Source organism: Scyliorhinus canicula, chromosome 17 (assembly GCF_902713615.1).
Source record: "Scyliorhinus canicula chromosome 17, sScyCan1.1, whole genome shotgun sequence".
Lineage (NCBI taxonomy): Eukaryota > Metazoa > Chordata > Chondrichthyes > Carcharhiniformes > Scyliorhinidae > Scyliorhinus > Scyliorhinus canicula.
The window spans coordinates 69,857,772-69,866,853 of NC_052162.1; the positions used below are offsets into that span (position 1 = coordinate 69,857,772).

The following is a 9,082-nucleotide window of genomic DNA, read 5'->3' on the forward strand; positions in this document are numbered from 1 at the left end:
CACCACAGACACCCCCCTGCCCCTTTTCCCCCAGCGCCCCACACAGGCCACCCCTTCCTCATCCATGGCGTCTCCATCACCAGCCCGGGGTACGGAGACAGTTCAAGGACCATCGCTCCCGGAGTCGAGGACATCACCACCATCGGTTGAACCAACAGCACCAACTCCCCTGCGGCGGTCTGCCAGGACGTCACGGGCAACAAAAAGGCTGATCGAGTCCATTTAACTTCAACACCACCATGGACCTTGTATGGACACTATGTACTGTTGCTAAATGTCTGGGCCAGTGGGAAGCCAAGGATACATTTTTGTTTCCTCTCCTTAATACTCATACCACCAGTTCTCCCTCCCCCCCTTCCCCCCCAGCTCTCGTTGACACACACACACCCCCCCCCGGCTTCTTTCTCCACAAGGGGTGAATGTGGTGGTATGATTAGCATAGCTGCCTGCCATTGGTGCAGAACACCGGCTTACCATTGGGCCTGGTCGGTCATGTGCCTGTCGACCGGTTGGCTGAGACCAGTCATGTGACGGCTCCCCGATTGGTCGAGAGGCTGAGTTAACCCCGCCTCCAGGGCGGGGTATAAATACCCAGTACTCCCGGCGGTCGTCCTTCTACTGTAATCGACCGCAGGGCTAACATCTAGTAGATTAAAGCCATACGTTTGTTCAGCAACTCGTCTCGCGTTCAATTGATGGTACATCAGAGTGTAGGCAAACCTGTTGGAAATTCAGGGACTGGTTTAATATTTCCCGAAGTTTTGTGTTGTTCCAGATCTTTCACTTGTTTTGTTTGACAGAAGAAGAACTAATAAACTAAATAATATGGCCGGAATCTTGAGGCCGCAACCGCCGCTCCCGACATTAGCGGCAAGAGCAGGAAATCCCGCGAGAATCGGGAAATGCAATTCTCCTCGGAAAGATCGCCATTCCTGATTTTCCCCACACCTCGCCGGCAATGTCACGGGATTTATGTCTACAAAGGGTGTGAACATCATTTGAATAAACTTTAATACATTTCCATATACTTAGCGGCCCCCTCGCTAAATATTCTTACCTCGCCGACATGACCATTTACAATGGGTTGGGCAGTTGAGGGGATCCCTCTGGGGGCAGAGAGGTAAGTATAGCCTCCATGGAGGTAGAGAGACATGCCCTGGCACAGGTTGGTGCCACCAGGTTGGCACTGTCAGGTTGGCCAATCTGGCACTGCCAAGCTGTGGCAAGCGCAATACCACGGGTGGACTCAGTAAGAGCCCCATGGGGAGGGTGGGATGCACATATGTGTGGTGGGTGGGCCAGCGATGAATGTCAGTTGGGGGACGAGGGGTGTTTTCCTGGCAATGAATGTCCGGTGTGATTGTAGGGGGATGGAAAGAGTCCCTGAGAACTCTGTGATGTGGTTTGAGTTCTGTTAGACTGCAGCCCTTTCAATTTGGTGCCCCGACCTTTTGAATGGTTTCCTGACTCTTAAGAGCACCCCCCTCCCCAGAGTTACGATGTAAATCATGGCCTTTCATTTATTTTTCGCAAATTGGCTCAAGATTTCAGGAGAAAACTGGGGTGGACTTCACCGTTCCTGAGGCTAAGTGCTGGCACCAACGGAGAATCCGCAGGTGATTCACGACGGGAAAACTGGCGCAAACCCCTCACCGGTTCCGGTACCGGTGAGGGGCTAGCACCGGCACCACACGGAACACCAATGGATCACGCGGAAAATGGCCGGAGCATCGTCGGCTCCTGGGTCGCACATGCCCAGGGCTGACGAGCTGCACCGGTCACACCGGAAAACAGCCCACCTCCTGACCACTCACCACCACTACCTCCAGCCCTGGTAGCAGCGCCTCCCAGCCAGTAGCACGTATCCCGGACGAGTGTAGTGGCGCTGGACACTGTCAGGTGCACCAGGTTCCCGGACACTGAGACTACACATGTCACGCGCCATCAGTAACTCAGCCCATTGGGGGCAGAGCATCGCGGGTGGGCCAGCTGGTGACGTGCCAACGGCATTGTGACTGCGCGCAGCGCGCGTACCGATGATGCGGATTCGGAGGGGTGAAGCACTGCAACCCAACATCAAATCGCCGCCTGCCCCGAATCCAACGTTGGAAGCCATCCTCCGCCCGATCGCTGATCCCGATTTCGGCATCGGGCTGTGGAGAATATCACCCCTGGTCTGTGGAACAGTTTTCTGTGGGAGTTCTCATTTTGCCAAATTCTGGTAATGATTCTGCATGATTTGTAGATTTTAGATTTAGATTTATTGTCACGTGTACCGAGGTACAGTGAAACATATTGTTCTCCATACAGTCCAGGCAGATCACTCCATACATGTACATGGGCATTTCAAAATATTTCCTACTGTTCCAAAATTAAAATTCAATTAATATAGAATTTTCACTGACATGAGCTAACTCTTGCAATTGAAAGTATCTCTGTGGCTATCATTGCTCACGGTTATTTTGGAGAGAAATCAGACAGCACCTTTACCAGCCGCACGTGTAGTTAAACGTGGAAACTAGGAAGATGTTTTACATCAGAACATAAGAAATAAGACATCAGAGCAGGTTTAGGCCACGGCCCATCGAGCCTGCACTGCCATTCAATCATGACTGATATTTTTCTCATCCCCATTCTCCTGCCTTCTCCCCATAACCACTGATTCCCTTATTGATCAGCATCCTATCTATCTCTATTTTAAAGACACTCCGTGATTTGGTCTCCACAGCCTTCTGCGGCAACGAGTTCCACAGATTCAATACCCTCCGGCTAAAGAAATTCTTCCTCATCTCTGTTTTAAAGGATCTTTTAGTCGGAGATTGTGTCCTCTGCTTCTAGTTTTTCCTACAAGTGGAATCATTCTCTCCATGTCCACTCTATCCAGACCACGCAGTATCCTCTAAGTTTCAATGAGATCCCCCCTCATCCTTCTAAAGTCCAAGGAGTCCAGACCCAGAGTCCTCAACTGTTCCTCATGCGACATGCTCTTCATTCCAGGGATCATTCTTGTGAACCTCCCCTGGACCCTTTCCAAGGCCAGCGCATCCTCCCTTAGATACAGGGCCCAAAACTGCTCACAATACACCAAATGGGGTCTGACCAGAGACTTATATAGCCTCAGAAGTACATCCCTGGTCTTGTATTCTAGCCATCTCGACATGAATGCAAAGATTGCATTTGCCTTCCTAACTGCCAACTGGACCTGCACGTTAACCTTAAGAGAATTGTGAACAAGGACTCCCAAGTCCCTTTGTGCTTCTGATTTCCTAAGCATCTTCCCATTTAGGAAATAGTCTATGCCTCCATTTCTCCTTCCAAAGTGCATAACCTCACACTTTTCCACATTGTATTCCATCTGCCACATCTTTGCCCACTCTCCTAGCCTGTCCAAGTCCTTCTGAAGCCCGCCTGATTCCTCAATACTACCTGCCCCTCTCCAGATCTTTGTATCATTAGCAACCGTTCCTTCAGTTCCTTCCTCCAGATCATGAGTGTATATTGTGAAAAATTGTGGTCCCAGCACCGACCCCCGAGGTACACCACTAGTCACCGGCTGCCATCCTGAAAAAGACGCTTTTATCCCCACTCTCTGCCTTCTGCCAGTCAGCCAATCCTCTATCCATGCCAGGATCTTTCCGTGAACACCATGGGCTCTTACCTTATTCAACAGTCTCCTATGGTGCACCTTGTCAAAGGCCTTCTGGAAATCTAAATAAATCACGTCCACTGGCTCTCCTTTGTCTAACTTCCTTGTTACTTCCTCAAAGAACTCTAACAGATTTGTAGGCATGACCTCCCCTTGACGAAGCCGTGCTGACTCAGTCCTATTTTATCATGCAGTTCCAAGTACTCTGCGATCTCATCTTTAATAATGGACTCTAAAATCTTACCAATGACCGAAGTCAGGCTAACCAGCCTATAATTTCCCGTCTTCTGCCTCCCTCCCTTCTTAAACAGTGGTGTTACATTAGCCACTTTGCAGTCCTCTGGGACCCTTCCTGCCTCCAGTCATTCCTGAAAGATCATCACCAATGTCTCCACAATCTCCTCAGCTATCTCTTTTAGAACCTGGGGTGTCGTCCACCCGGTCCAGGTGATTTGTCCACCTTCAAACCTTTCAGTTTCCCCAGAACCTTCTCCTTAGTAATGATCACTGCACTCACCTCTGCCCCCTGGTTCTCCTGGCGCTCTGGTATCCTACTGGTGTCTTCCACAGTTCGTCTGCCATTTCTTTGTTTCCTATTATTACTTCTCCAGCCATATTTTCCAGTGATCCAATGTCTATTTTTGCCTCTCTCTTACCTTTTATATATTGAAAAAAAACTCTTCCTATCTTCCTTTATATTACTAGCTAGCTTGCACTCATATTTCATCTTCTCTCCCTTATTGCTTTTTTAGTTGACCTCTGCTCGCTTTTAAAGGCTTCCCAATCCTCTGGCTTCCCACTAATCCTCGCCATTTTGTGTGCTTTCTCTTTAGGTTTTATGCTGTCCTTGACATCCCTCGTCAGCCATGGATGCCTTGTCCTCCCCTTAGCATGCTTCTTCCTCCTTGGGATGAATTTATGTTGTGCCTCCCAAATAACCCCCAAAAACTCCTGCCATTGCTGTTCCACTGTCTTCCCTGCTAGGCTCCTTTTCCAATCAACTCTCGCCAGCTCCTCCTTCATGTCTTTGTAGTTACCCTTATTTAATTGTCATACCATTACATCTGATTGCAGTTTCTCCCTCTCAAACTGCATCTTAAGTTCCCTAATCAAGTCTGCCTCATTCCACATCACTAAATCCAGAATTGCCTGTTCCCTAGTAGGCTCGGTCACAAGCTGCTCCAAAAAAAAATCATCTCTTAGACATTCCACAAATTCCTTTTCTTGGGATCCACTACCAATCTGATTTTCCCAGTGCATCTGCATATTGAAGTCCTCCATGATTATTGTAAAACTGCCTTTTTTACATGCCTTTTCTATCTCCTGATTTATTTTCTGCCTCACCTCCTGCCTACTGCTCGGGGGCCTGCACATAACTCCCATCAGGGTCCTTTTACCTTTGTGATTCCTCAACTCTACCCATAGAGATTCTATGCCTTCTGATCCTATATCACTCCTTGCTATCGATATAACTTCATTCCTCACCAAAAAATGCAACCCCATCCCCTTTGCCCATCTGCCTGTCCTTTTGATAGGACATATACCCTTGTATATTTAGATCCCAGCCCTGATCCCCTTGCAGCCCACGTCTCTGTGATGCCCACAACATTGTACCAGCTCCTCCAGACACATTGCTATTTTGGTACCTAGTCAAGAGACTGGCTATTAAGGTACATATAATGGCAGAAATGTGTGCTACTAACCGATAACTATCCACTTATCAGACCAGAAAAAAATAGGACATGTCCATTCAAGAGTAAGTGATTTCTAACAGCATGAAAAGACTGAATCGATGCCAGTGTCACTGTCACGAAAAATGTTTTTTTTACAAATATGGGCTTTCATTCCTTCATATTTTGTTATTGTGGAGTGCGAAAAAAATACATTTTAAAAAATCTTATTTTGTTTCTGCCTCTTATTTCTCTTTTTTCTTTTACTAGTTTATCTTTTTTTACTTTCCCCGCCTTAATTTTGCCTTTGGCGCATCATTTTATATTTAACTAAAAATTCCAACTTACACTTCTTGGTTTTACAATCTGCATATCTCAGCGAGGATTCTCCAATCTGTTTGGTTGAAGAGACGCAGTGTTTCTGGCCCTGTTCCCACAGATGCGAGATCCCCTGTCGAGGCACCACACCGCATAGACTGTCTGAAAATCCAAAATAGCAGTATAAAAGCCTGGAGAAATTCTCTGGGCAAAGTTAAACTGAACGACCAGCAACGGCCATCTATTTGGCACTGACCACCACGTCTGCGTAAACATCTTCTTTGCCTATATTAACCATCGACAAGGAACAAAATCTTACTTTTTGTTGGGAAGCAAGCCATAAATTCTTTTTTCAGTTCCTGTCTTTCATTTCCTCCTTCATGGATATAGGCAGCTCCTCAATACTATCAGAACATGATTTTACATTCCTTGGGCGGTATTCTCCGTTGCCCGACGTCGATATCGTAATTGGCGATCGGGCAGAAATTCCTGTTTACGACCGAAACAGTTTTCGAATGCTCCACCCCCTCCAAAATGGCATCATCGAGGAGTATGCTGCACGCCGTTGGGACGGCCTCAGGACGTGACCTGAAGGCCCACCCCGACACACCGCCCCGATGGGCGGAGTTCACAACGGCACGAAATGCGTGTGCTCTCAGTTTTTGTGAACCTGGCCGCCACAGTTGGGGGGGGGGCTTGCTGCTGGCCGAGGGGTGGGGGGCTTCGGCGAGGGCTGGGGGCACTGCTTTCCAGGGCGGCACTATCTGGCAGGTCGGGTCCGCGCGAGGCCGGTGCCATGTTGGACAGCGCAACCGCTGCAGGTTGTACATATGCGTGGCGACAGACACGGCAATTCTCCAGGCGTTTATATCCGGAAAGCCTTGCATTTTATGTGGCACGGCTGCTATTGATGCGGGGGTGGCGCCAACCTTTTCACCGTAAAACCAAACATTTTCTCCAGACATTGTCTCAAAATCAGTAAAAACGCAAAGTTCAGAGCACATCACAGGGTAGTGGATTTAATGACAAATGGATACCAATTCGAGATGAGGCAGGGGAAGGAGGGAAAATAATTGAAATCAAGCAGAAACAAAATCAAAAAGGAGAACCATAGGAAATAGGCCGTTGAGCCCATAAAACCTGCGTCACCATTCAATAAGATCACGGTTAATCTGATTGTGGTATTAACATCATTGCCTTGTCTGTCCTCCAAAACCCTTGATTCCCTGGTCAAGCAAAAGACTATCTAACTCAACCTTAAATATCTAATGAATGACCCAGCTTCCACTGATCTCTGCAATCAAGAATTCCAAAGACTAGCAATCCTCTGAGAGAAATAAATTGCTCATCATCTCTATCTTAAATAGGGGAAACACTTATTTTTAAGTCACACTCCCTCGTTCTAGTTTCCCCCATGAGCAGAAATATCCTCTCAGGATCTATCCCATCAAGCTTCCTCAGAATTTTACATTTCAATAAGATCACCAGTCAATGAGTATAGCCACTATCTGCTCAATGTTTCCTCACAGGGTGACACTGCATCCCAGGAATTAGCATGGCAAACCATCTCTGAACTGCTTCCAATGCAAGTACATTTCTCCTTCAGTAAGGATATAGAATGTTCCAGAGATGGGCAAGAAAAAGAGGATGTGAAGTAGGTCAGAAAACTCATGAGGAAAAATATTGCTGATCAAGGCCACAGGGGCATGGAGATGAACCATTGAAAATGAAGGTTAAGATTTTAAAGTTAATTATTGAAACATGAGGCATGATTGTATGGTCCTCTACGGCACGTTTCTCATCAGCTGAAGGCGTGGCAACCATAAGGAGTCCTCTTCCTGGAGAGTGGCTGTTCCAGGCACTTCTTTGTTCAGCGTACTTTTCTTGCACTTTTAAATCCTCCTCCTCTACCCTTCCTGCTGCTCTCCTGAGGAGCAGTCTCCTGCCTCACCATTCTCAAGATCCACTTCTTTCTGGAGAGCCATGTTATAGAGAGAGCAGCAGATCACCACAATAACTGAGGCCCTTGAAGGAGGCTCTTGAAATGCACCAACTGACCGCTCCAGGCATCAGACCCATTACCCTCAGAACTTGAGTTGTCCTATCACTGATGGATGTGTTGTCCAGCCTTGAGAAAGAGGGCATCTGTCATCTGGGAGGTAAAAACTAACAATGACACAGGAGTCTGTGTCAACCTGCTCAGAGAGTTGCAGTCTTCTTCGGCACTGGTTCTCAGTCATTTATAAGTATATTTGCTTCTGCCTGTAAATCCTATGCTCAGGGTAATATATCCTTCTTCTTCGTGCCCCTTGTTCCTTCCTTGTAACCTCCTGCTACCAGCACTCTGTCTTTCCTGTGCAGGTTTCTGCTTCTCGTCTCCAATAGTCTCAATTTCTGAGGGTGCAGCGCCCATTTCCAGCTGTACTCTTCCTCATGCTCAGGGGGACCTAAGAGGTTTTTCCACTGCTCCAATGCCCACAGAATTCCAGAGGGGTGATGACCCCTGACCTGGCAATGTTCTTATTGCTGACTCCTCCTCAGGGGCTGGATTCTCCGACCCCCCCACCGGGTCGGAGAATCGCCGAGGAGGCGGCGTGAATCCCGCCCCCGCCGGCCGCCGAATTCTCCAGCAACGGATATTCGGCGGGGGCGGTAATCGCACCGCTCCGGTCGGTGGCCCCCTCCCCCAGCGATTCTCCGGCCCGCGATGGGCCGAAGTCCCGCTGCTGTAATGCTTCTCCCACCGGCGTGAATCAAACTACCTCCCTTACCGGTGGGACTGGCGGCGCGGGGGGGCTCCGGGGTCCTGAGGGGGGGCGCGGGGCAATCTGGCCCCGGGGGGTGTCCCTACGGTGGCCTGGCCCACGATTGGGGCCCACCGATCCGCGGGCGGGCCTGTGCCGTGGGGGCACTCTTTTCCTTCCGCCTCGGGCCATAGCCTCCACGATGGCCGACGCGGGTGTAACCCCCTCCCCTGCACATGCACGGGGATGACGTCAGCAGGCGCTGACTCTCCGGCGCATGCGCGGACTTCCACCGGCCGGCGAAGTCCCTTCGGCCCCGGCTGGTGTGGCGCCAAAGGCCTTCCACGCCAGCTGGCGGGACGGGAACCACTCCGGCGTGGGCCTAGCCCCTCAAGGTGAGGGCTTGGTCCCTAAAGTTGCGGAGAAATCCGCACCTTTGGGGCAGCCCGATGCCGGAGTGGTTCACGCCACTCCATCCCGCCGGGACCCCCTGCCCCGCCGGGTAGGGAAGAATCCAGCCCCAGATGCGCAATGGGTTGCTGCAACTTCAACTTCACCTATGCTAAGCTACTGCACTTACTTTTTAAAATGTTTCCAACCTCAATGATTACCGCCATCTTGGTCCGTGCTTGCCTCCAGCTAGCCTGACGCAAAGAGCTCCTAAAGTTGACTAATAGTGTAGGTCAGATAGGCTTCAAATGGTT

The 9,082-nt window shown here is 49.4% G+C and overlaps 1 long non-coding RNA gene across 1 annotated transcript in view; it reads right to left on the reverse strand.

The window, feature by feature from the left end:
* LOC119952045 overlaps positions 1-5,790 on the reverse strand; it is a 60,750-nt gene extending 54,960 nt beyond the window's left edge. The window contains exon 1 of the long non-coding RNA XR_005457750.1: positions 5,665-5,790. This is a non-coding gene — a long non-coding RNA (uncharacterized LOC119952045). The remainder of the gene's footprint in view (positions 1-5,664) is intronic.
* Positions 5,791-9,082: the final 3,292 nt, after the last annotated feature.